The sequence below is a fragment of the Salmo salar genome, chromosome ssa15 (genome assembly GCF_905237065.1).
Source record: "Salmo salar chromosome ssa15, Ssal_v3.1, whole genome shotgun sequence".
NCBI classification, from domain to species: Eukaryota; Metazoa; Chordata; class Actinopteri; order Salmoniformes; family Salmonidae; genus Salmo; species Salmo salar.
The window spans coordinates 70,557,758-70,582,137 of NC_059456.1; positions in this window are offsets into that span (position 1 = coordinate 70,557,758).

The window sequence follows — 24,380 nt, forward strand, 5'->3', positions numbered from 1 at the left end:
CATGCTGACATGTGTAGGAGGTGAAATATCCCAGCTGTCTTGATTAAAGGTGTTCAACTGTACACATCCATTCTGGTAAATACATTGTGTAGGCTTGGCTTCATTACATCATGTCAAGAGGAGTTTCCTTATAGAGAAACCACCTATGAACAAACATGACACATAACAATTACATTTCCAGGACCGGACTTTATATGACTGGGATGAACTTTGAATTTAACTATAAGTGATATTTAAATAATGTCCTTGAATCTGATTGTAAAAGTTCTAATGCAGTGATTAAGAATTAATACAGTTAGTGCTGTTAAGAGAAATACATTATGAGAAAACAACATGTAGGGTGTCACGGGTGCTATCTTCGTATTCCCTGTCATAAATTAGCCAAGGCGCAGCGTGCTGGTAGTTCCACATATTTTATTTGTGAACTCGAACAAAACAAGGAAACAGGTGAAAACTGAAACAAACGTGACGTTCTGGGGCTGCTCACATACAGCTGCACAAAAACAAGATCCCACGAAAACAAAGGGAAAAACAGGCTGCCTAAGTATGGCTTCCAATCAGAGACAACGATAGACAGCTGCCTCTGATTGGAAACCATACCCGGCCAAAACATAGAAAACAAAACATAGAATGCCCACCCACCTATCACACCCTGACCTAACTAAACAGAGAAAACACAGCTCTCCTAGGTCAGAGCGTGACATAGGGAAAACGTTCATTTTGCAACATTAAATCCAACTTGATCTCAATACACTTACCAGTCAAATAGACTCCTAAAGTACGTTCAAATCAATTAAAACGTTTATTTCCAAAACACTATATCCACCAATTTTTCACATTTGTGTTTCTTCATCAGAAATGATTGCCTATGGGTACCTTCATGTATGTGTAAAATATTACTGTTCTCAGATTTTCAATTCATAGATTCAAGGTGTGTATTAAAATCTGTTTGTTTTTTTGCAAAATGCTGTATATCCATTGTTGAGCTTGAATGGAAAGGTCATATCCTGTATATTTGACTGTGGTATTTGATTTGTCTCACCTAGCCATCTTAAGATGAATGCATTATCTGTAATGTCATGTGTGTGTGTGTAGGTGGCAGGGAAGTCAGGCGCAGGAGAATCGAACTTGGTATAAATGGAGTAGTTTAATAGCGTTTAACAAAACTCCAAAACCAAAGTACATAAAAAATAAAAGTGGGTACAAGAACCTGCCGCGCACCAATCCATAATTCACGAGCATACAAACAAAACAATATCTGACAAGGACATGAGGGGGAAACAGAGGGTTAAATACACAACATGTAATTCATGGGATTGTAACCAGGTGTGTAGGAAGACTAGACAAAACCAATGGAAAATGAAAAATGGATCAATGATGGCTAGAAGACCGGTGACGTCGACCGCCGAGCACCGCCCGAATAAGGAGAGGCATCGACTTCAGCAGAAGTCGTGACATTATCTGTAAGTCACTCTGGATAAGAGCATCTGCTAAATTACTAAAATGTCAAATGTAAATGTTTTACATACAGATCTCATATTACTGTACTGATTCATAAAAAATAAAAAATAAAAATATATATATAGATGTCACATGTATCATTTGTACAGTTCTTTATAAAAATGTAGTTATTTGTTTCATTTGCTGTGTAAAACCTAGCAGTACTACTTACTTCTCTTAGAGTGAGGCGGCTATACAGTATAGCATTTAGGAAAAAATCATGATTATTTGTCTCTGTGATAGATTTCAAAGAAACACATGTCTGTCATTCAACAACCCCATGCTATGATTAGATAGTTTAAAAAAAACACCTATCCCTTCCATAAGTTCTTTAAACAATAACAACTAACCATGTAACATTTCTGAAAATGGATATATAGCGTTTTGGAAAGAAACTCTTCAATTATTGAAATATGTTTGAAAAATAATAAAATTAAAAACCTAAAAGTAAAATTCATTCACCAGCAAAAAGTAGGTCACATGTTGTGGGAAACATGACAATGAACCTTTATAGGATTAAGATAGGATGAGACAGATAGGAGTTTATGGTCATTGTCACACCCTGATCTTTTTCACCTGTCTTTGTGCTTGTCTCCACCCCCCTCCAGGTGTCGCCCATCTTCCCCATTATCCCCAGTGTACTTATACCTGTGTCCTCTGTTTGTCTGTTGCCAGTTCGTTTTGTTTCATTAAGCCTACCAGCAATTTTCCCGTGCTCCTGTCTTTCTCTAGTTCCAGGTTTCTAGCTTTCCCGGTTTTGACCATTCTGCCTGCCCTGAGCCTGCCGTTCTGTACCTTTCAGACTCTGCTCTGGACTACTGACCTCTGCCTGCCCTTGACCTGTCGTTTGCCTGTCCCCCTGTTTTTGTAATAAACTTTTGTTACTTCAAAACTGTCTGCATCTTCTCCTGAGCCTTGATAGTCGTAACTGTATGCTCCTAAGCAAACAATGTCCACACAGCCTTGCATTCCAACTCCACTACACTCAAACCTCTCCTTTGCGATATCAAATGGTATTGTGTAAAGTAGGTGTATAGTATGCAATGGGCATTTCACTATTTCATGACCACTTGAAGTGATCCGCCTCATTCTCAATGGGCGATGTCACAATCAGAATCCAGGAAATGTGCCACAAAGGTTGTGACTAAACTGTGTGATGAGGGCCATGACTAATGTCCATATTACGTTCTTACTTACTCACTTATCAATTTATTCCAGTGTTCGTATTATCCCTTTCCTGGTATGTGTTTATAATGTACTGCTTTTTTCTCTCATAAAGCCTCCTCTTGAGCACAAGATGAATCATTGTCCTTCGCAAAATTGAGGTCTATATGGGTCAGTTTCCCTATATGGATCAGTTTTCCTTACCCAGAGATTAAATGTAGCCCTGGATGAAATATCATTGTTGATATATCATTTTTTTTGTCCAGGCCAGGACTAGGCTTAAGGTCCTAGAACCCTGCCCTATGTGTGTTATATATACAGTACCAGTCAAACGTTTGGACACTGTCACGTCCTGACCAGTAAAGGGGTCATTTGTCATTGTAGTATGGTCAGGGCGTGGCAGGGGGGTGTTGTTTCTGTGTGTTTTGGGGTTTGTTTGTTTCCAGGGGATATGTTCTAGTTTTCTTTTTCTATGTTAATTTTCTATGTGTGGCCGAGTATGGTTTCCAATCAGAGGCAGGTGTCTTTCGTTGTCTCTGATTGGAAGCCATACTTAGGCAGCCTGTGTTTTCCTTTGGGTTTGTGGGTGGTTGTTTTCGGTATAGCATATGTGCCTTATGGAACTGTTGATTGTCGGTTTGTTATTTTTGTTTAAGTGTTCACTTTATTAAATAATAAAAGAAGATGAGCACTTTACCCGCTGCGCTTTGGTCCCCTTTCATCGACGCTTGTGACAGACACACCTACTCATTCAAGGGTTTTTATTTATTTTTACTATTTTCTACGTTGTAGAATAATAGTGAAGACATCAAAGCTATGAAATAACACATATAAAATCATGTAGTAACCAAAAAAGTGTTAAACAAATCAAAATAATATTAATATTTTATATTTGAGATTCTTCAAAGTAGCCACCATTTGCCTTGATGATGGCTTTCCACACTCTTGGCATTCTCTCAACCAGATTCACCTGGAATGCTTTTCCAACAGTCTTGAAGGAGTTCCCACATATGCTGAGCACTTGTTGGCTGCTTTACCTTCACTCATCCCAAACCATCTCAATTGGATTGAGGTGTGGTGATTGTGGAGACCAGGTCATCTAATGCAGCACTCCATTACCCTCCTTCTTGGTCAACTAGCCCTTGAAAAACAAATTATAGTCCCACTAAACGCAAACCAGATGGGATGGCGTATCGCTGCAGAATGCTGTGGTAGCCATGCTGGTTAAGTGTGCCTTGAATTCTAAATAAATCACAGACAGTGGGTCTTTCTTTCCTGTGGCAGTCCTCATGAGAGCCAGTTTCATCATAGCGCTTGAAGGTTTTTGCAACTACACTTGAAGAAACTTTCAAAGTTATTGCATTGACTGACCTTCATGTCTTAAAGTAATGATGGACTGTCGTTTCTCTTTGCTTATTTCAGCTGTCCTTGCCATAATATGGACTTGGTCTTTTACCAAATAGAGCTATCTTCTGTATACCACCCCTACCTTGTCACAACACAAATGCATTAAGAAGGAAAGAAATTCCACAAATTAACTAAAAGTTCACAAGGCACACCTGTTCATTTAAATGCATTCCAGGTGACTACCTCACGAAGCTGGTTGAGAGAATGCCAAGAGTGTGTAAAGCTGTCATCAAGGGAAAGGGTGGCTACTTTGAAGAATCTCAAATATAAAATATATTTAGATTTGTTTAACACTTTTTTGGTTACTACATGAATACGTATGTGTTATTTCATAGTGTTGATGTCTTCCCTATTATTCTACAATGTAGAAAACAAAAAATTAAGAAAAACCCTTGAATGAGTAGGTGGGTCCAAATGTTTGACTTGTACTGTATGTTTATTTGAAATAAAGTAAGCTTAAGAACAAATCATTCCAGGAGTGCTACCAATATGGCAACCCAGTCATTGAATGAATAACTGCTCTATTCCTCAGTGTGCTGTAAACTGAATATCCTGATAGTCTTTCCCTCTACTCACAAGTCACTTCCTTCTCTCTCAGATGTTCCTTATTGAGTTCTCCTTTATGTGTTTACTGATGTCTGCCCGTAGGCCTACATCCTCGGGTTACGCTCTGGGGAGGATGCTAGCCAGAGTAGCCAGGTGACTGTAACTTGTTCTTCCGTTCTGTGAGCTCTGGAGGGTGGGCTGCTGTAGGGATGGTCTAGCGTGGTGGTGTGGTAATGACATTACCGCGCCAGAGAGCTTCTCTGCTAAATGGTTTTGGCTTATCAGTCTTAATTTCCTCTCACCAACACTATCACCACTTACATTTCCTAATCGTTGTAGCTAACATCCAATAGTGCCACTTTTGTGGGATTTTTTTAGTTAGAATTGATATGCTGATGAAATATGTAATTAATTATGGAAATTATTTGTCTTATGCCAATTCATAGCTATATTTCCTGTATCGTATCTATTCATTGTGCATTTTCTTTAAATTAACATTATACACACCAGTATCTGACTGGGAGATCTAGGGAGATCCAACCAATCACAGCCATGTCACACCTGCAGTATGACTCAAATAATAACATGTATACCAGGGCAATATCATAGAGCCCAATCTTGTTTAAGCAGTGGAACCTGACTGGACAGCTGGATAACTTGTACTTCCTGTTGTTGTACTAAAGAAGAATTGGTACATTTGAGTCATATCCAATCAGTGAGCACCTTTTTACATGTGGCGAACCATCCAATGATCAAGCGGTCAGCTGGAGGGAGTGGTTTGTCACCCCATGGTAACACACACACATACAGTACACAATGTCAAAATACACACATACACACAATGTCAAAATGCAGACACATGCACTAATTAACGGTGTGATTTCAATAACAGAGGCTTGAACAATCGGATGCTTGTTTATCAATGTGTCATTCACATGAACGTATCTGTCCCTATCCAACTAAACTATTCATGAAATAAGCCTGGCTGAATGAAAGCTTGGCATATCTGCTTTGGTCCAACATGAAAAGGAACTGGACTCCTTAGATGTATGCGTGGGCTATACCATGACCTTTGACCTTTGACCTTGACCCAGAAGAGAACAGCTGTCACAGCAGGGTGGCGGGCTGAGACATCAACCACGGGGAGGAAGAGGAGGATGGACAGAGGATGGATGATGTTTGTTTTTCTTCTGCGAGTCAACTAGGAGGTGGGAGAAGAGCTCCGGTAGCCCACAGATGTGGAATAGGGTTGATATACCTGAACCAATGAAAGTTGTGAATAAGCACTTTATGCTGTATGCATTAGGGCTGTAACAATATCGAGTCTTTAAAGTTGATGACACAAGTGTACCAATATTCTGTGTCTGTGTTGTGTATATGCATTGGTCATTTCAACCGGATAACCTAATCAGAACACTGCACTCTATCATATTGAGGGAACTTTAATGAAGATGGGAAAACCCACTAGGCACAGACGTCGTCAGTTCAACGTCTAGTTTTGATTTACATTTGGTTGAGTTGTCAACTAACGTGAATACAAAATGAAAACCTAAAAAATATCGACATGTTATTGGATTTAGGTTAAAAGTTGGGTGAAAAAAATATGAAATTCCCTTATGTTGATGACTTTTTGCAAACCCAATCAGTTTTCCACATTGATTCAATGTCTTCACATATATTATTTTGTTGTTGAAATGTTGTGGAAACAACGTTGATTCAACCAGTATAAATGGCATTGTACTGCATATACAGCATTTCAGTTACACACATTTGTTTGCAATCATGGCCAGCTGTGGTTAGAAATGTTGAAATATGGTTCTATATCATTTTGTTGTGTTGTGTGAGTGTATACAGGGATGTATTCATTACGCCGATTCTGTTGCAAAACGTTTTGTCTGTTACAAATGTTTAGCAACATAAATCGTTTACTCCAAACGGAAACCGGTTTGCAACAAAAATGAGAGTTTCTGTTGGACAAATTCAGATAGGTCCCTCTACGTTTCGTTCTGTTTGCTTCTGTTTGGTTCATAAACGATAAACGGTTTCCATTGCAAGACGTAATGAATACACCACTGGATTCCATGGCTGGTATAAAAAGTTGGTAGTTAAACCCTAGTGAAAAGTATAGAGTATTCAGTCCGTATCGTAATCCTGGGATTCCAATAGAACAGAGTATGTTTTTTAATAAAGGATAATTGTTTTAATTGCCAGCAGGAGATTGGAAATGAAAAGATTAGCACTAGACTACATACACAAACACACACACATACACATACTTTCACAGGATGCTGAGAGAGGGTGAAACAAAGTGAGTCAGTGACTAAACAACTGGGCAAGGAAGTGGGCATGGATTAAAGTGATTTTAACACAACACAAATTATTTCATGGTGACGGCCAACTGTGAAAAGCGAGTTTAAGTAGGATCTCCTAAATGAAAGGGGTGATTCTTTGCTGTTTGCCCAGGATACAGCACTGGAGGCCTGGGCAGCTTCCCTACCCGTAGTTCCAGGCCATGGCCAGGGCAGAAGGTTTGCAGGCCCAGCAGGAGGCCTTCCGCAGCCCATTGTGAGAGAAAGGCCCAGTGCATTAATTTACCAGTGAAAGACTGGGAAAAAGAAACTCCAGCACACTGGCATTCTTGTATGATCCACAATGTTTTTAATGGGGCTACTACTACTGAAGTACTCCCAATTAAAAAGAGGAAGAGAGGGCGAGTGGGGAGACAGAGAGACATAGATAGGCTTATTTGGGATTAATTCAAGAGAGATATGTAGGCTTATGATGAGTGAGTTGGAAAGTAAAAATGTATTTCCACACCAACACTGAAAATATGATGAGCACATTCATGTTATGTTCTACCTCATTTACCTGTATACAGAAAGTACTTTGTAAAATGTCAAATGCTTATATTCATCATACTATGACATTTTTATATTTACTTGTTTTCTTTTCCTTCAGGGACGCTGTGAGTGGAAAAGGGTGACAGTGTGTACACAGCGTGTGAAATCACCTCCTGGTGAATGTGATAGTGGTGGTGCTTGTGTGTGTGCGTGTGTGTTTGTGTATGAGTGTTTGTGAAGTTCTGTTGTATGTATTCATCTGATAAAGTTAGGGGAGCAGTGACTGGGACGTCTATGTATTTTCGGCCCACAAATTTCCTCTGAGGTCCTCTGGCCTCTCTCTCTGGCAGGAACTTGTTTTGGAATCCAGAGGCATTACAAAATATAGCCGCACCCCCTCCTCCCTCCTTTCCTTCTCCCACCTACTCACTCCCACCCTCTCTTTCCATCCACCTCACACTCCACTTCCTGTTGAGTCACAGAACAAGACAGAACCATGTTTTACACTTTTACAGCTCCCCTCATCCCTTTCTCCCTCCCTTCTTTCTGCTCTGTCTTTCGTTTTGTTCAATCCCTTACAGAGGGAGAATGAGTTGGAAATATCTTTCCCTTGGCAGAAAGCTAAATCAATGAATAGCAGATGGTATGAGTGTACAGTATGTATCCATTCCTGGCAATTGAAGTTCAGCAGAGTTCATTGGTACAGTGCATGACAAAGTGGATCATTGAATTATGAGCTTTGCAGAGAATATTCAACGGCAATATTATACCGTAAAGAGAGGATAGAGGGGAATCTGTGAATTGTAACCATCCTAAGTGCTGGTATGTATCAACATAAACACATTCAAAGGCACACACACACCCTGATACATAGTTAGTGTGGAGGCACAGCAGGCAACTGAGTCAGCAGCAGTATTTTAAATGAGTCAACCAGGCAACCACTGAGCCCTTAGTGTTTCCAAGTCCTCCCACACGCATACAAGCACGTAGCCTACATTACACAGTGCCCTCCCTTTGCCTCACCATAGACCTTTCCCTCTGTCTGCCAAATTTGTTACCACCTGGATTTTATTAAATGTAATGATGCTTGTATAACGTCTAAGTATGCAATATTTTTATAGCGAGGAAAAATGTTTGAGGCAACAAAATTGGACAGAATTGGACAATGTTGTAATGACATTTCTCGCAAATGGGCTCTCTAGTATTTACTTTACCATATATGTAGCCTACATAATGTTAGGGAACGAGAAACACTGAGATAGGATGCAAACAATTTAAGGGTTTTATTTCTCAAATTTGCAAAATACAAATTAAAAGTAGAACAAAGTGCTTTAAAGTGTTTAAAAAAATGAAAAAATATATAAACGATTTATATATATTTTTTTAAACAGACCGTCCCAAAAGCCTCAATTTAAAAAATAACTGAGGATAAGGTTCAGGAACAGAGCGTAACATACAACTCACCAGAGGGGACTACACACAGAGAATTTGGGAGTAGCCAGTTCCATTCTCAGATTGAAGGGGGAAGTCTGCAAACATCGATTTTAAATACAGACTAACATTATATAAAAATGTTATGTACTGATCAGATTTGAAATACAGACATTATTTTAGCATTAGTACACAACATCAATGTGTCAAACTACTTAGCTATTTTAAACTCTTTAAGGGAAATTAATTCCCCCGTGGTGAATAGAGGGGTGGCATTTCCCAACATTTCTCCAGATCCCTTCTTCAGTATTCGTACTTCAGTATTCCTTTACCAGAACACAACCGGCATTCATGCTGCGGGTACATGTTGCCGGTGTGGTGATACTGATGGTTTGTTGACAGCAGTAGCATTTTAGCTAAGCCTAACCTACTACGGACAGAAGTGACTTTTCGCTGCAGTTTATGAGAACAACGCAGCAGGTTAGGGGAATTAGCGTAGCAGATTAGGAAAAATATAAGGGTTAGGTTTAGCAAAAATTATTATCCCGGACGTGACAACTAGATAGAGCTGTACTGGTAGCCACAACCGTACAAACCTGAGTCTCGACAAACCATCAGTATCATAACACTGGTAACTCTGAAGAGACATGGAGGTGAAGACATTATGGGTAACTTTTACTGTTTATTGATAATGATAATGTTTAAATGATAAAGTTAGATGATTAAGTTAAATTATAACAGTGACTGTTAACGTAAAACTATGAAGCAGGCATTCAAGAAAAGCTGTTAACAAATGTCAAGATTGCGTTTTCGAATTTCTGCGATAAAGTTATGTGATATAAGAAACAAAATATATTTGTCACGTTGCTATTCATATATTATGTGTTAGTGTATCGCCATGTGGACAGTGCAAAGTGAGTGTTGTGTATAAATTATAAATAATATCTGTTTGGCAGTTTTTTACTGTGCAGTGCAGCCGTCACACATACAGACCTGGGTCAATAGGTACTTGATTTAGCTTGCCTGGCGTGACAGTTTGACTGATTTTGCACTTTTGGGAATATTCCATTGGCTCCATTTTGCTGGGCAAGCTAAATCAAACAAATCTATAATATTTGAATGACAACAAATACTATTTTGACCCAAAGAAGCCCCTGACTTGAGCCAGGCTAGAGTATTTCCTCTGATTCTATCCCTCTTTAGTGACTTAATCTGTTTACACTATACCCACCCACGTATATTGTCACAGCCATGTAGGAATTGTGTCAATTGCTTCAAGAAATGAAATGTGGTTCTACTGGTAATGTAGACATTGTGACGTAGCTAGGATTACTCACACTAGAAGTGTGATCACTCACATCGACATTCCCAGCACTGTAGACAATGACATTAGGTCATGACATGAGCAAATAATCAGTGGTATGTACAGTACCAGTCAAGTTTGGACACACCTACTCATTCAAGGGTTTTTCTTTATGTGTACTGTTTTCTAATGAACTTATCCTCAGCAGCAGAGTTAACTCTGGGTCTTCCTTTCCTGTGGCGGTCCTCATGAGAGCCAGTTTCATCATAGCGCTTGATGGTTTTTGCGACAGTACGCATTGACTGACCTTCATGTCTTAAAGTAATGATGGACTGTCATTGCTCTTTGCTTATTTCAGCAGTTCTTGCCATAATATGGACTTAGTTTTTTACCAAATAGGACTATCTTCTGTATACCAACCCTACAACTGTTAATTCAAATGCATTCCAGGTGACTACCTCATGAAGCTGGTTGAGAGAATGCCAAGAGTGTGCAAAGCTGTCATCAAGGCATAGGGTGGCAACTTTGAAGAATCTCAAATATAAAATATATTTTGATTTGTTTAACACTTTTTTTGGTTACTACATGATTCCAAATGTGTTATTTCATAGTTTTGATGTCTTTACTATTATTCTACAATGTAGAAAACAGTACAAATGAAGAAAAACCCTTGAAAGAGTAGGCGTGTCCAAACTTTTGACTGGTACTGTATATAGTCCCTCCATTTGAGGAAGTCATAAGTATTTGGACAAATTCACTTATAGTGTATTAAAGTTGTCAAAAGTTGAGTATTTGGTCCCATATTCCTAGCAAGCAATGACTACATCAGGCTTATGACTATAAAATTGTTGGATGCATTTGCAGTTTGTTATTGATAGTGGTATCAATGTACTCACAGGTTCATAAGAATATTGTTTTCTCATAAACATGTATACTTAGTGCCTTCACGTTAGTGAAGAAACAATGGTGATGCGAATTCATGGTTGTAACATATTGTTGACGAGTCATATTGTGTTCCTACAATAAATCTATATCAAGCGTCATACACATTGTTAGTCATGAAGGCTCTGCCATAGGGGAATATGTACTGTCACTCTCTTTGCATATCAATTCACTGGTTGGCAGTTGGGGTGGGCGGGAGCGTGTTCTGTGCACACACACACACACACACACACGTCACGCCTATTCCCGCTCCTGCGCTCGACGTCGCCGGTCTACTAACCACCGGCCGTGGCAACCTTCATTATGCACACCTGCTCCCCGTCATTACCTTACCTTATCCAACCCTTCAGTTCCACCACCCACACATGCGATGACCACCTGGTTTCAATGATGTTTCTAGAGACAATATCTCTTTCATCATCACTCAACGCCTAGGTTTACCTCCCCTGTATTCACATCCTACCATACCTTTGTCTGTACACTATACCTTGAATCTATTTTATCGCCTCCAGAAACCTGCTCCTTTTACTCTCTGTTCCGGATGTCCTAGACGTCCAATTCTCATGGCCTTTAGCCGTACCCTTATCCTACTCCTCCTCTGTTCCTCTGGCAATGTAGAGGTGATTCCAGGCCCTGCAGTGCCTACCTCCACTCCTATTCCCCAGGCGCTTTCTTTTGATGACTTCTGTAATCGTAAAAGCCTTGGTTTCATGCATGTTAACATTAGAAGCCTCCTCCCTAAGTTTGTTTTATTCACTGCTTTAGCACATTCTGCCAACCCGGATGTCTTAGCTGTGTCTGAATCCTGGCTTAGGAAGACCACCAATAACTCTGAAATCTCCATCCCTAACTACAACATTTTCAGACAAGATAGAACGGCCAAAGGGGGCGGTGTTGCAATCTACTCCAGAGATAGCCTGCAGAGTTCTGTCCTACTATCCAGGTCTGCACCCAAACAATTTGAACTTATACTTTTAAAAATCCACCTCTCTAAAAACAAGTCTCTCACCGTTGCCGCCTGCTATAGACCATCCTCTGCCCCCAGCTGTGCTCTGGATACCATATGTGAACTGATTGCCCTCCATCTATCTTCAGAGCTCGTGCTGCTAGGTGACCTAAACTGTGACATACTTAACACACCGGCCATCCTACAATCTAAGCTTGATGCCCTCAATCTCACACAAATTATCAATGAACCTACCAGAACCTACCACAACCCCAATGCTGTAAACACGAGCACCCTCATAGATATCATCCTAACCAACTTGCCCTCTAAATACACCTCTGCTGTTTTCAACCAAGATCTCAGCGATCACTACCTCATTGCCTGCATCCGTAATGGGTCAGCGGTCAAACGACCTCCACTCATCACTATCAAACGCTCCCTGAAACACTTCAGCGAGCAGGCCTTTCTAATCGACCTGGCCCGGGTATCCTGGAAGGATATCGACCTCATCCCGTCAGTAGAGGATGCCTGGTTATTTTTTTTAAATGCCTTCCTCACCATCTTAAATAAGCATGCCCCATTCAAGAAATTTAGAACCAGGAACAGATATAGCCCTTGGTTCTCTCCAGACCTGACTGCCCTTAACCAACACAAAAACATCCTGTGGCGTTCTGCATTAGCATCGAACAGCCCCTGTGAAATGCAACTTTTTTGGGAAGTTAGAAACCAATATACACAGGCAGTTAGAAAAGCCAAGGCTAGATTTTTCAAGCAGAAATTTGCTTCCTGCAACACAAACTCAAAAAAGTTCTGGGACACTGTAAAGTCCATGGAGAATAAGAACACCTCCTCCCAGCTGCCCACTGCACTGAGGATAGGAAACTCTTGTCACAACCGATAAATCCACTTTAATTGAGAATTTCAATAAGCATTTTACTACGGCTGGCCATGCTTTCCACCTGGCCACCCCTACCCCGGTCAACAGCACTGCACCCCCCACAGCAACTCGCCCAAGCCTTTCCCATTTCTCCTCCCAAATCCAGTCAGCTGATGTTCTGAAAGAGCTGCAAAATCTGGACCCCCACAAATCAGCCGGGCTAGACAATCTGGACCCTTTCTTTCTAAAATGATCTGCCGAAATTGTTGCAACCCCTATTACTAGCCTGTTCAACCTCTCTTTCATGTCGTCTGAGATTCCCAAAGATTGGAAAGCAGCTGCGGTCATCCCCCTCTTTAAAGGGGGGGGACAATCTTGACCCAAAATGCTACAGACCTATATCTATCCTACCCTGCCTTTCTAAGGTCTTCGAAAGCCAAGTTAACAAACAGATCACCGACCATTTCGAATCCCACCGTACCTTCTCCGCTATGCAATCTGGTTTCAGAGCTGGTCATGGGTGCACCTCAGCCAAGGTCCTAAATGATGTCTTAACTGCCATCGATAAGAAACAGTACTGTGCAGCCGTATTCATTGACCTGGCCAAGGCTTTCGACTCTGTCAATCACCACATCCTCATCGGCAGACTCAATAGCCTTGGTTTTTCAAATGATATCCTCGACTGGTTCACCAACTACTTCTCCGACAGAGTTCAGTGTGTCAAATCTGAGGGCCTGTTGTCCGGGCCTCTGGCAGTCTCTATGGGGGTGCCACAGGGTTCAATTATTGGGCCGACTCTCTTCTCTGTATATATCAATGATGTCGCTCTTGCTGCTGGTGAGTCTCTGATCCACCTCTACGCAGACGACACCATTCTGTATACTTCTGGCCCTTTTTTGGATACTGTGTTAACAACCCTCCAGACAAGCTTCAATGCTACAACTCTCCTTCCGTGGCCTCCAACTGCTCTTAAATACAAGTAAAACTAAATGCATGCTCTTCAACCGATCGCTGCCTGCACCTGCCCGCCCATCCAGCATCACTACTCTGGACGGTTCTGACTTAGAATATGTGGACAACTACAAATACCTTGGTGTCTGGTTAGACTGTAAACTTTCCTTCCAGACTCACATAAAACATCTCCAATCCAAAGTTAAATCTAGAATTGGCTTCCTATTTCGCAACAAAGCATCCGTCACTCATGCTGCCAAACATACCCTCGTAAAACTGACCATCTTACCGATCCTCGACTTTGGCGATGTCATTTACAAAACAGCCTCCAACACCCTACTCAACAAATTGGATGCAGTCTATCACAGTGCCATCCGTTTTGTCACCAAAGCCCCATATACTACCCACCACTGCGACCTGTACACTCTCGTTGGCTGGCCCTCGCTTCATACTCGTCGCCAAACCCACTGGCTCCAGGTCATCTACAAGACCCTGCTAGGTTAAGTCCCGCCTTATCTCTGCTCGCTGGTCACCATAGCTGCACCCACCCGTAGCACACGTTCCAGCGGGTATATCTCACTTGTCACCCCCAAAGCCAATTCCTCCTTTGGCTGCCTCTCCTTCCAGTTCTCTGCTGCCAATGACTGGAACGAACTACAAAAATCTCTGAAACTGGAAACACTTATCTCCCTCACTAGCTTTAAGCACCAGCTGTCAGAGCAGGTCACAGAACACTGCACCTGTACATAAACCCGTCTATAAATAGCCCAAACAACTACCTCTTCCCCTACTGTATTCATTTATTTATTTATTTATTTTGCTCCTTTGCACCCCAGTATTTCTACTTTGCACAGTCATCTACTGTCAAATCTACCATTCCAGTGTTTTAATTGCTATATTGTATTTACTTCGCCACCATGGCCTATTTATTGCCTTTACCTCCCTTATCTCACCTCATTTGTTCACATTGTATATAGACTTATTTTTCTACTGTATTATTGACTGTATGTTTGTTTTACTCCATGTGTAACTCTGTATTGTTATATGTGTCGAACTGCTTTGCTTTATATTGGCCAAGTCACAGTTGTAAATGAGAACTTGTTCTCAACTTGCCTACCTGGTTAAATAATGGTGAATGTTTTTTTATTTTTTATTACGCACACCTGGACTTCATCATCACCTTGATTTCCTTCCCTTTATTTAGCCCTCAGTAGCCTCAGGCAATATTGGTTTGTTTTCATTCATGGTCTGTATGCTTCTCATGTTTTGTTTATCTGCAGTCTTCATTATTAAACTCACCTTCTGCACCTGCTTCCTGGGCTCCCGGCGCATACGTGTCAGAATACTGCCTCACAAATTTTGGAAGCAGCAGAAGATAAAGACATCTCCCAGACGGTCGGTGAACAGGGACAGCTACTCCGTCAACAGTTGGCTCAACTGGGTGCGGCTATGGATGAGGTCCTCTGCGTCCTCCACTGCCTCGACACCACCCGAGAGGATTCACCTACAACTAGCGGAGGGCCTTGTACCTCGAGTCGTCCCGGTGAGCCAGCCCCCCAGCCTACCCAGCAGTCTGCTCAGGGAGGTGATGCCCGACTGTCCCTCCTGGACACGTAGGATGGGACTCCATCCAAATGCCTTGGCTTCCTACTCCAGTGCTCCCTCTATTTCGCCCATCAGACAGGAGCCCCACCACCGAGAGGTCCAAGGTTGCCACGGTCACTTCCCTACTGACCGGGCGGGCGTTGGAGTGGGCTACAGCTGTCTAGGGGAGAGGAAGAGTTCCCACGAGAGGTTCATGGCTCTGTTTCCGGCGGTCTTCAACCATCCAGCAGAGGGAGGTGAGTGACTATTCCAACTCCGGCAGGGTGCACAGACAGCTGAGGAGTACCTCACCTTCCGGACCATGGCAGCCTCCATCGGATGGAACGAACCGGCGCTCTGAACCCTATTCCATAGAGGACTGCGGAGGAGGTCAAGATGGAGTTGGCGTGCCTGGATGACAACCTTTCCTTGGATGTGCTCATCGCGATGGCCATCCGTCTGGACAACCTCCTTCAGGAGTGCCGGCACCTTCCTCACCCCTTGCCCTCCTCCTTTGGCCATCCTGAGGCAGAGCCTGAACCCATGGAGTTAGGGGTCACACACCTCTTCGCGGCAGAGCGGCATCACCAGAGACAGCTGGGGCTGTGTCCCTATTGCGGCCAGGAGGGGCACCAACTCCAGCGGTGTCTGGTGCATCCCAAACCGAGGTCCACTAGGGCAGAGGGACGGCCCCGTGATCATCCGTCTCCCAGGGTAGGTGTGAGTATTTACATCAATGGGCAACTATATCGGGACTCTAGAGTAACTCCCTGGCTATTTTAAGCCAATGTTCAAATCTGAGTTTGTGTGTTGTAGTGTATAATGACAACTTCAACTATAACCAATACATGCGCTATTGATCTTCACTTGCCAAGGAAAGGGTTGCATATTGCTCAGGTTAATGTATGTAGCCTTCCTCACAAAATACATTAGGTTTTTAACTTGGTCAACATAAATAATATTCATATTTTAGCTTTGACCGAAACGCATTTGGATGAATCTCTAAAGGATGGGCAAATTAACTTTCATGGATATAGTCTACTTAGAAGAGATAGGAATGGTGGGGGTGTAACACTGTACATTCAGAATCATATACCTTTTAAGAGGAGGGTCGACCTTAATGTATGTCAAATAGAGGCACTATGGGCTCAAGTACATCTGCCTCACCAGGCACCCATATTGGTAGGATGTGTGTAGGCCACCTAGCTCTAAGGTGTCCTATCTAGATGACTTATGCACTGGGTTTGACAAGGCTACAGTAACGGATGTATTTATCTTGGGTGATTTCAATATAAATTGGAAGGATCATAATTAAAATATAACTAAATTAATGAGATATGCAGAGAGCTGTGGTTTGAAACAAATGGTTAATGATGCTACCAGATCATCAAGTAAGTTAGGTCACTGTTCGGACACGTGTATTGATCTTCTGGAATATACCATTGCAATGCTTAAAAGCCAGATCAATGCCAGTGGGCTGGACAGACCATAATATTGTGACCATAACCATGAACACCAAGGTTCCAAAGAAACCTCCAAGGATTGTGGTCAAGAGAAATGTTAACACTTAATCAGGAGCTATTTCAAAATGATTTGGCTGCTGTACCCTGGGAGCTGATTTATCTAGAGGATGATTTAAATCACACTACATAATGTTTCATTGATTTGCTCACCGAGGTAATGCACCATCCTGCCCCAGTAAGAAAGAGTAGCCTGGGTGAGGATGAAAATCATCGCCTGGGCACCAGGATGCCTGAAGACCTGCTTTCCCTTACCTTGTGGTTCCACGTCGGTTGAGAGTCCTGTGAGCGCCCTCCAGCCCATCATTCCACCCTCCCGTATCGTTGGCCCCGTGTTTTGGGACGTAGATGTGGACATCCGCCAGGCTCTGGAGAGGGAACCAGCGCCTGCTACCTGCCCCCCTAAGCACATCTACATCCCCACGGTGAGGGATCGGCTGTTGACCTGGGCACACACATCCCTTGCCTCTGGACACCCAGGTATCACCCCCAGCAATCAATCCATCTCCGTGAAGTACTGGTGGCCCAACTTGGTACAGGACGTCGCCCGCAATGTCAATTCATGTTCTGTGTGTGCCCAAACAAAATCTCCCTGGCACACTCCACCAGGGAAAGTCTTTCCCCTTCCCGTGCCTCAGCAACCTTGGTCCCATCTATCCATAGACTTTGTTACTAATCTCCCTCCGTCTGATAGTTTCAGAGCTATTATGATTGTTGTGGACAGATTCTCTAAATCCTGCTGTTTTATCCCTCTCTGGTCTCCCTGGCGCTCTCCAGGTCGCTAAGGCACTGTTCCAGCAGGTCTTTTGACACGATGGCCTTCCAGAGGACATCGTCTCCGACCGTGGCCCCAAATTCACATTGTGTGTATGGAAAGCCTTCATGGAGCAGCTGAGGGCCACAGCCAGCCTCACTTCCAGGTACCGTCCTCAGTCCAACAGGCAGGTGGAGAGGACTAACCAGGAGCTGGAAGATTCCTTAGAAGGACCGGCAGGGGGAGTGGGCCCGGTTCCTTTCCTGGGCAGAGTACGCCCACAACTCACTTCGTCACTCCTCCACCGGGCTGACTCCTTTCCAGTGCATCCTGGCCCCGAGGACCCTGAGCCAGATCAAGGCCCTGCGGTGGATGAGTGGTTTCGGCTGTCACGCCTACTCCTGCTACCCCTCTCAGGCGCCCAACGTCACCGGTCTACTAACCACCGGCCCTATCAATCTTCATTACGCACACCATTGTTTATCATATATGCATAGTCACTTTAACTATACATTCATGTACATACTACCTCAATTGGCCCGACCAACCAGTGCTCCCGCACATTGGCTAACCGGGCTATCTGCATTGTGTTCTGCCACCCACCAACCCCTCTTTTACACTACTGCTACTCTCTGTCCATCATATATGCGTAGTCACTTTAACCATATGTACATACTACCTCAATCAGCCTGACTAACCAGTGTCTGTATGTAGCCTTGCTACTTTTATAGCCTCACTACTGTATATAGCCTCGCTACTGTTATTTTTCACTGTCTTTTTACTGTTTTTATTTCTTTAATTACCTTTTTTGCTTTTTGCACTATTGGTTAGAGCCTGTAAGTAAGCATTTCGCTGTAAGGTCTACACCTGTTGTAGTCGGCGCACGTGACCAATAAACTTTGATTTGATTTTCAACATGTCCCTGATTAGTCTGTTATACCAACATGTTTCAAGCAGACCACCATAGTCCCTGTGCCCAAGAACGCAAAGGCAACCTGCCTAAATGACTACAGACCCGTAGCACTCATGTTTGTAGCCATGAAGTGCTTTGAAAGGTTGTTAATGGCTCACATCAACACCATTATCCCAGAAACCCTAGACCCCCAATTTACATACCGCCCAAACAGATCCACAGATGATGCAATCTCTATTGCACTCCACACTGCCCTTTCCCACCTGGACAAAAGGAACACATATGTGAATGCTATTCATTGACTACAGCTCAGCGTTCAACACCATAGTACCCTCAAAGCTCATCGCTAAGGATCCTGGGACTAAACACCTCCCTCTGCAACTGGACTTCATGACGGGCCACCCCCAGGTGGTGAGGGTAGGTAGCAACACATCTGCCACGCTGATCCTCAACACTGGAGCTCCCCAGGGGTGCGTGCTCAGTCCTCTCCTGTACCCCCTGTTCACCCACGACTGCATGGCCAGGCACGACTCCAACACCATCAAGTTTGCAGACAACACAACAGTGGTAGCCTGATCAACGACGAGACAGCCTATAGGGAGGAAGTTGGAGACTTGGCCGGGTGGTGCCAGAATAACAACCTGTCCCTCAACGTAACCAAGACTAAAGAGATTATTGTGGACTACAGGAAAAGGAGGACCGACCACGCCCCCATTCTCATCGACGGGGCTGTAGTGGAGCAGGTTGAGAGCTTCAAGTTCCTTGGTGTCCACATCAACAACAAACTAGAATGGTCCAAACACACCAAGACAGTCGTGAAGAGGGCACGACAAAGCCTATTTCCCCTCAGGGAACGAAAAAGATTTGGCATGGGTCCTGAGATCCTCAAAAGGTTCTACAGCTGCAACATCGAGAGCATCCTGACTGGTTGCATCACTGCCTGGTACGACAACTGCTCAGCCTCTGACTGCAAGGCACTACAGAGGGTAGTGCGTACGGCCCAGTACATCACCGTGGCTAAGGTGCCTGCCATCCAGGACCTCTACACCAGGCGGTGTCAGAGGAAGACCCTAAAAATTGTCAAAGACCCCAGCCACCCCAGTCATAGACTTTTCTCTCTACTACCGCATGGCAAGTGGTACCGGAGCGCCAAGTCTAGGACAAAAAGGCTTCTCAAAAGTTTTTACCCCCAAGCCATAAGACTCCTGAACAGGTAATCAAATGGCTACCCGGACTATTTGCATTGTGTCCCCCCCCCCAACCCCTCTTTTTATGCTGCTGCTACTCTCTGTTTATCATATATGCATAGTCACTTTAACTATACATTCATATACATACTACCTCAATTGGGCCGACCAACCAGTGCTCCCGCACAGTGGCTAACCGGGCTATCTGCATTGTGTCCCACCCACCACCCGCCAACCCTTCTTTTACGCTACTGCTACTCTCTGTTCATCATATATGCATAGTCACTTTAACCATATCTAAATGTACATACTACCTCAATCAGCCTGACTAACCTGTGTCTGTATGTAGCCTCACTACTTTTATAGCCTCGCTACTGTATATAGCCTGTCTTTTTACTGTTTTATTTCTTTACCTACCAATTGTTCACCTAATACCTTTTTTGCACTATTGGCTAGAGCCTGTAAGTAAGCGTTTCACTGTACACTACACCTGTTGTTTTCAGCGCACGTGACAAATAAACATTGATTTGATTTGACTTCATCATCACCTTGATTACCTACCTTTTATTTAGCCCTCAGTCATAAGGTCTGCATTGTATGAGACACTGACTGCAGATTGGGTTCCCAGTGGGATGGACTAATAAATGGTGATCTTTGATCATCATTATTATAGTTAAAATGATCAAGTATTAATTTCCTGTGCTAAGTATGAAGATCCCTCCTGAGCTCCATGCGATCTTAGCGGGTGTAGGGATAAACATGAGGCCCTTCTCCAGAAGTTACTGTTCTGCCGCTGTAAGCCTAAAAGTAACTGCTAGGTTAAGGAGATTGGTGTGTTGGGGAGTGACACTAGTACTGTCTTCCCCTCTTAATAGTTTAATTAGTCTAGCCAGTAGTTCAAAATCTTTACAGCTGCATCTGGTCTCCAATGCACTGAATCGTAATGCGCTGTGTGGAATCTGAGCTCAGTTCCGTAAAAATGTCTGGATATGCTTATTCAGTTGGTTCAGTTCCTCCTGCAATTCCCATGGACGCTCATCCGAAAAGTGTATGAGTGTGCATGAGAAACTTTAGCTGCTCTATTCAGTAGCTGTTGTAACTGTTTGACTGCAGTAGTGTACTCCTGATTCAGACCATTAACAAGAACCACTGATCGAATAACCTGTGTGTTCAGCTGTGGCTCCAGCTTGCCTATCACTCCTGAAATATGTCTGAAAGTTGCTCCAGGGAAACTATCTGTATGCTAGTGTCAGTGAAACTAGGAATGCGAGCAAGGTTGGAATCCCCAATAAAAACCACAGGTTTTGTAATCTCAACACTCCCAATTAATTTTTCTTTCAGTACTAGATTGACATTGGGTAGAGAAGTTAGCGTTAGCCACCTAGTAACGTTAGCTAGGTGGCTAACACTAGCTAGGGGTTAAGGTTAGGGTAAGGAGTTAAATTAAAGGGTTAGGGGAAGGGTTGGTGACCGCTAACAGCTCAGCAACTCGGCGGAAGCGGATATTATGTTTGAATCAGATGGCATGCCGAGTGGAGATGCACGTGAGAGGAATTGCAAAAGGAAATAAGAGAAGTAAAGTGGTAGTGGAATCTAATAAATGAAAGCCTAGTTATGATTATTTTTTGGTTGGAGTAAGGGTTTTGGATCAATGTTATCTGGGAGATCTGATTGTAGTCTATAAAAATTGTGTAGGCGTTGGATGAGGTGGCGTCTATGAGAGCAATGAGAAGTGTGCTAATCAAGTTTTTTTTGGTGTATCTATGAAAAAGAAGGAGCGTGCTCTGCACCTCAAGATATCAGATTGTAATGTATCGTGTGGTGTGTGGATCTTCGAAGCAGGGCACCTATCAACGGTATCTCTGGGGTGGCGCTAGAAGTAAAAGCAAATGATATACTATATGAAGAATTGGATGAAGTGGTTGGTGCGCACAGACTGACCAGCATGGTGGATGGAGTGAGGAAGCCCACTCCATCCATTCTATTGTTTTTTTTACGAAGAGTCTCTCCCTTCTCACGTGTATTTGGGTTTTATGATATTTGGTCATGTGTCAAGTGTATCATATGCCAGCTGAGCATAAATGCTGCAATTGTGGTAGCGAACATGCACCCAAATTTCTGAAGGGTGAAGGAGACAGAGGTGATAAGAATATGGACTGTCCACCATGTCTCCTATGCGGAGGCAGTGAGAAGAGTAGAAGAAAGGAGTGAACTTGAAGAAATAATGATAGTAGGTGTAGAGACACCGGATAATGTTCCTTGTCAACAGAGGGATCCTGACATGTTGCATGTCAAGTAGATGGACTTTGTAGCGTTTATTGCACTGGTTGTCAACGGCAGAGTGCAAACAGAGAGGAAATCTGAGAAAAAAGGGCATTATGAGCGTGGATGAGCAAATCTTCCCGCAATGGAATTGTTTTTTTGTTTTTTCAACACCCCTTAACAATAGGTGTAGTCTGCCATAAAACCTTAAAGAAGAAGAGGTAGGGAACGGGTTAGGTAACATGCTAAGTAGGTGAAAAGTAGCTACAAAAGTAGTAAGTAGTTGCAATGTTGCTAATTAGCTAAAATGCTAAGGTTGTCCATGATGAGATTCAAACACGCAACCTTTGGGTTGCTAGACATTCGTGTTAAACGCCCATCCATCTTTCGTTTTTGCCTTAAGTAACCTTCTGTCATATGTAACCATACCAAATGTAACATATCATACTAATTTGAGTGTCCCAGATTTACATTTAGTATGTTACGTCTAATCTATGAGACCAGGCTGGTGTTGCGTGCTCACTGCTCAAGTAGCCTAGCTTCATTAACGTTTAGTCGGTCATTGACCATAAATCTATATCTAATAAATCTATATCAAACATCATACATTGTTAGCCATGTAGGCTCTGACATTGGGGGAAGATGTACTGTCACTCTCTTTGCACATCAATTCACTGGTTGTCAGTTGGGGTGTGCTGGAGCGTCCATGCACACACACACACACACACACACACACACAGTGGTGTAAAGTACTTTAGTAAACATAGTTGAAAGTACGACTTAAGTAGTATTTTTGGGCGTCTGTACTTTACTTTAGTATTTATATTTTTGACAACTTTTACTTCACTACATTCCTAAAGAAAATTATGTACTTTTTACTCCATTTTCCCTAACACCCAAAAGTACTCGTTACATTTTGAATGCTTAGCAGGGCAAGAAAGTAGCCTAATTCATACACTTATAAAGAGAACATCCCTACTGCCCCTGATCTGGCAGACTCACTAAACACATGCTTAATTTGTAAATTATGCCTGAGTGTTGGAGCATGCCCCTGGACATCTGTAAATTAAAAAAAAAAATGATGCCATCATGGCTTGCTTTTTATAAAGAATGTGATTTATACTTTTACTTTTGATACTTAAGTATGATTTAGTATTTTACTGGGTGACTTTCACTTTTACTTGAACCATTTTCTATTAAGGTATCTTTACTTTTACTCAAGTATGACAATTGGGTACTTTTTCCACCAGTGCGCGCACACACACACACACACACACACACACACACACACACACACACACACACACACACACACACACACACACACACACACACACACACACACACATTACAGAGGTTGTCTAATACAATACAGCTGTAGCATAACTATCCATAGGCCAGGCCTAATATCTGTTTTGGCCTACACAGACAAACATCAAAGGTGCTTAACAGACAAGCGTAGAGGTTGAACAACTCTGACACCCAGTGGCAGTCACTGAAATTGCAAAACAAATAAGTGGGTCTCACAGTGCCTTCTATAAAATATCCTTGCTTCAAGATCCTTCATATACACTGAGTGTACAAAACATTAAGAACACGTGCTCTTTCCACGACAGACTGACCAGGTCAATCTAGGTGAACGCTATTATCCCTGATGTCACTTGTTAAATCCACTTCATTCAATGTGGATGAAGGGGAGAAAACAGGTTAAAGAAGGATTTTTAAGCCTTGAGACATAGGTTGTATGTGTGCCATTCAGATGGTGATGAATGGGCAAGACAAAATATTTAAGTGCCTTTGGACGGGGTATGGTAGTACGTGCCAGGCGCAACGGGTTGTGCCAAGAACTGCAACGCTGCAGGGTTTTTCACGCTTTAACAGTTTCCCGTGTGTATCAAGAATGCTCCACCAACCAAAGGACATCCACCCAACTCGATCCAGTCAACTGTGGGAATCATTGGAGTCAACATGGGCCAACATCACTGTGGAACACTTTCGACACCTTGTAGATGCCATGCTCCCAATGACTTGAGGCTGGTCTGAGGGCAAAAGAAGGTGCAACTCAATATTTGGAAGGTGTTCTTCGTGTTTTGTACACTGTGCACACATACTGTCATTGGTCTATGACCCATTGTTTGTTTGTCAATATCATGGCTGCATACATTATTTACAAACTCACATCTAAACCACCTTAAACGAACGATACAAATCTAGAAATGTAACGTAACTTATCAGTATTGCAACATTGTAACT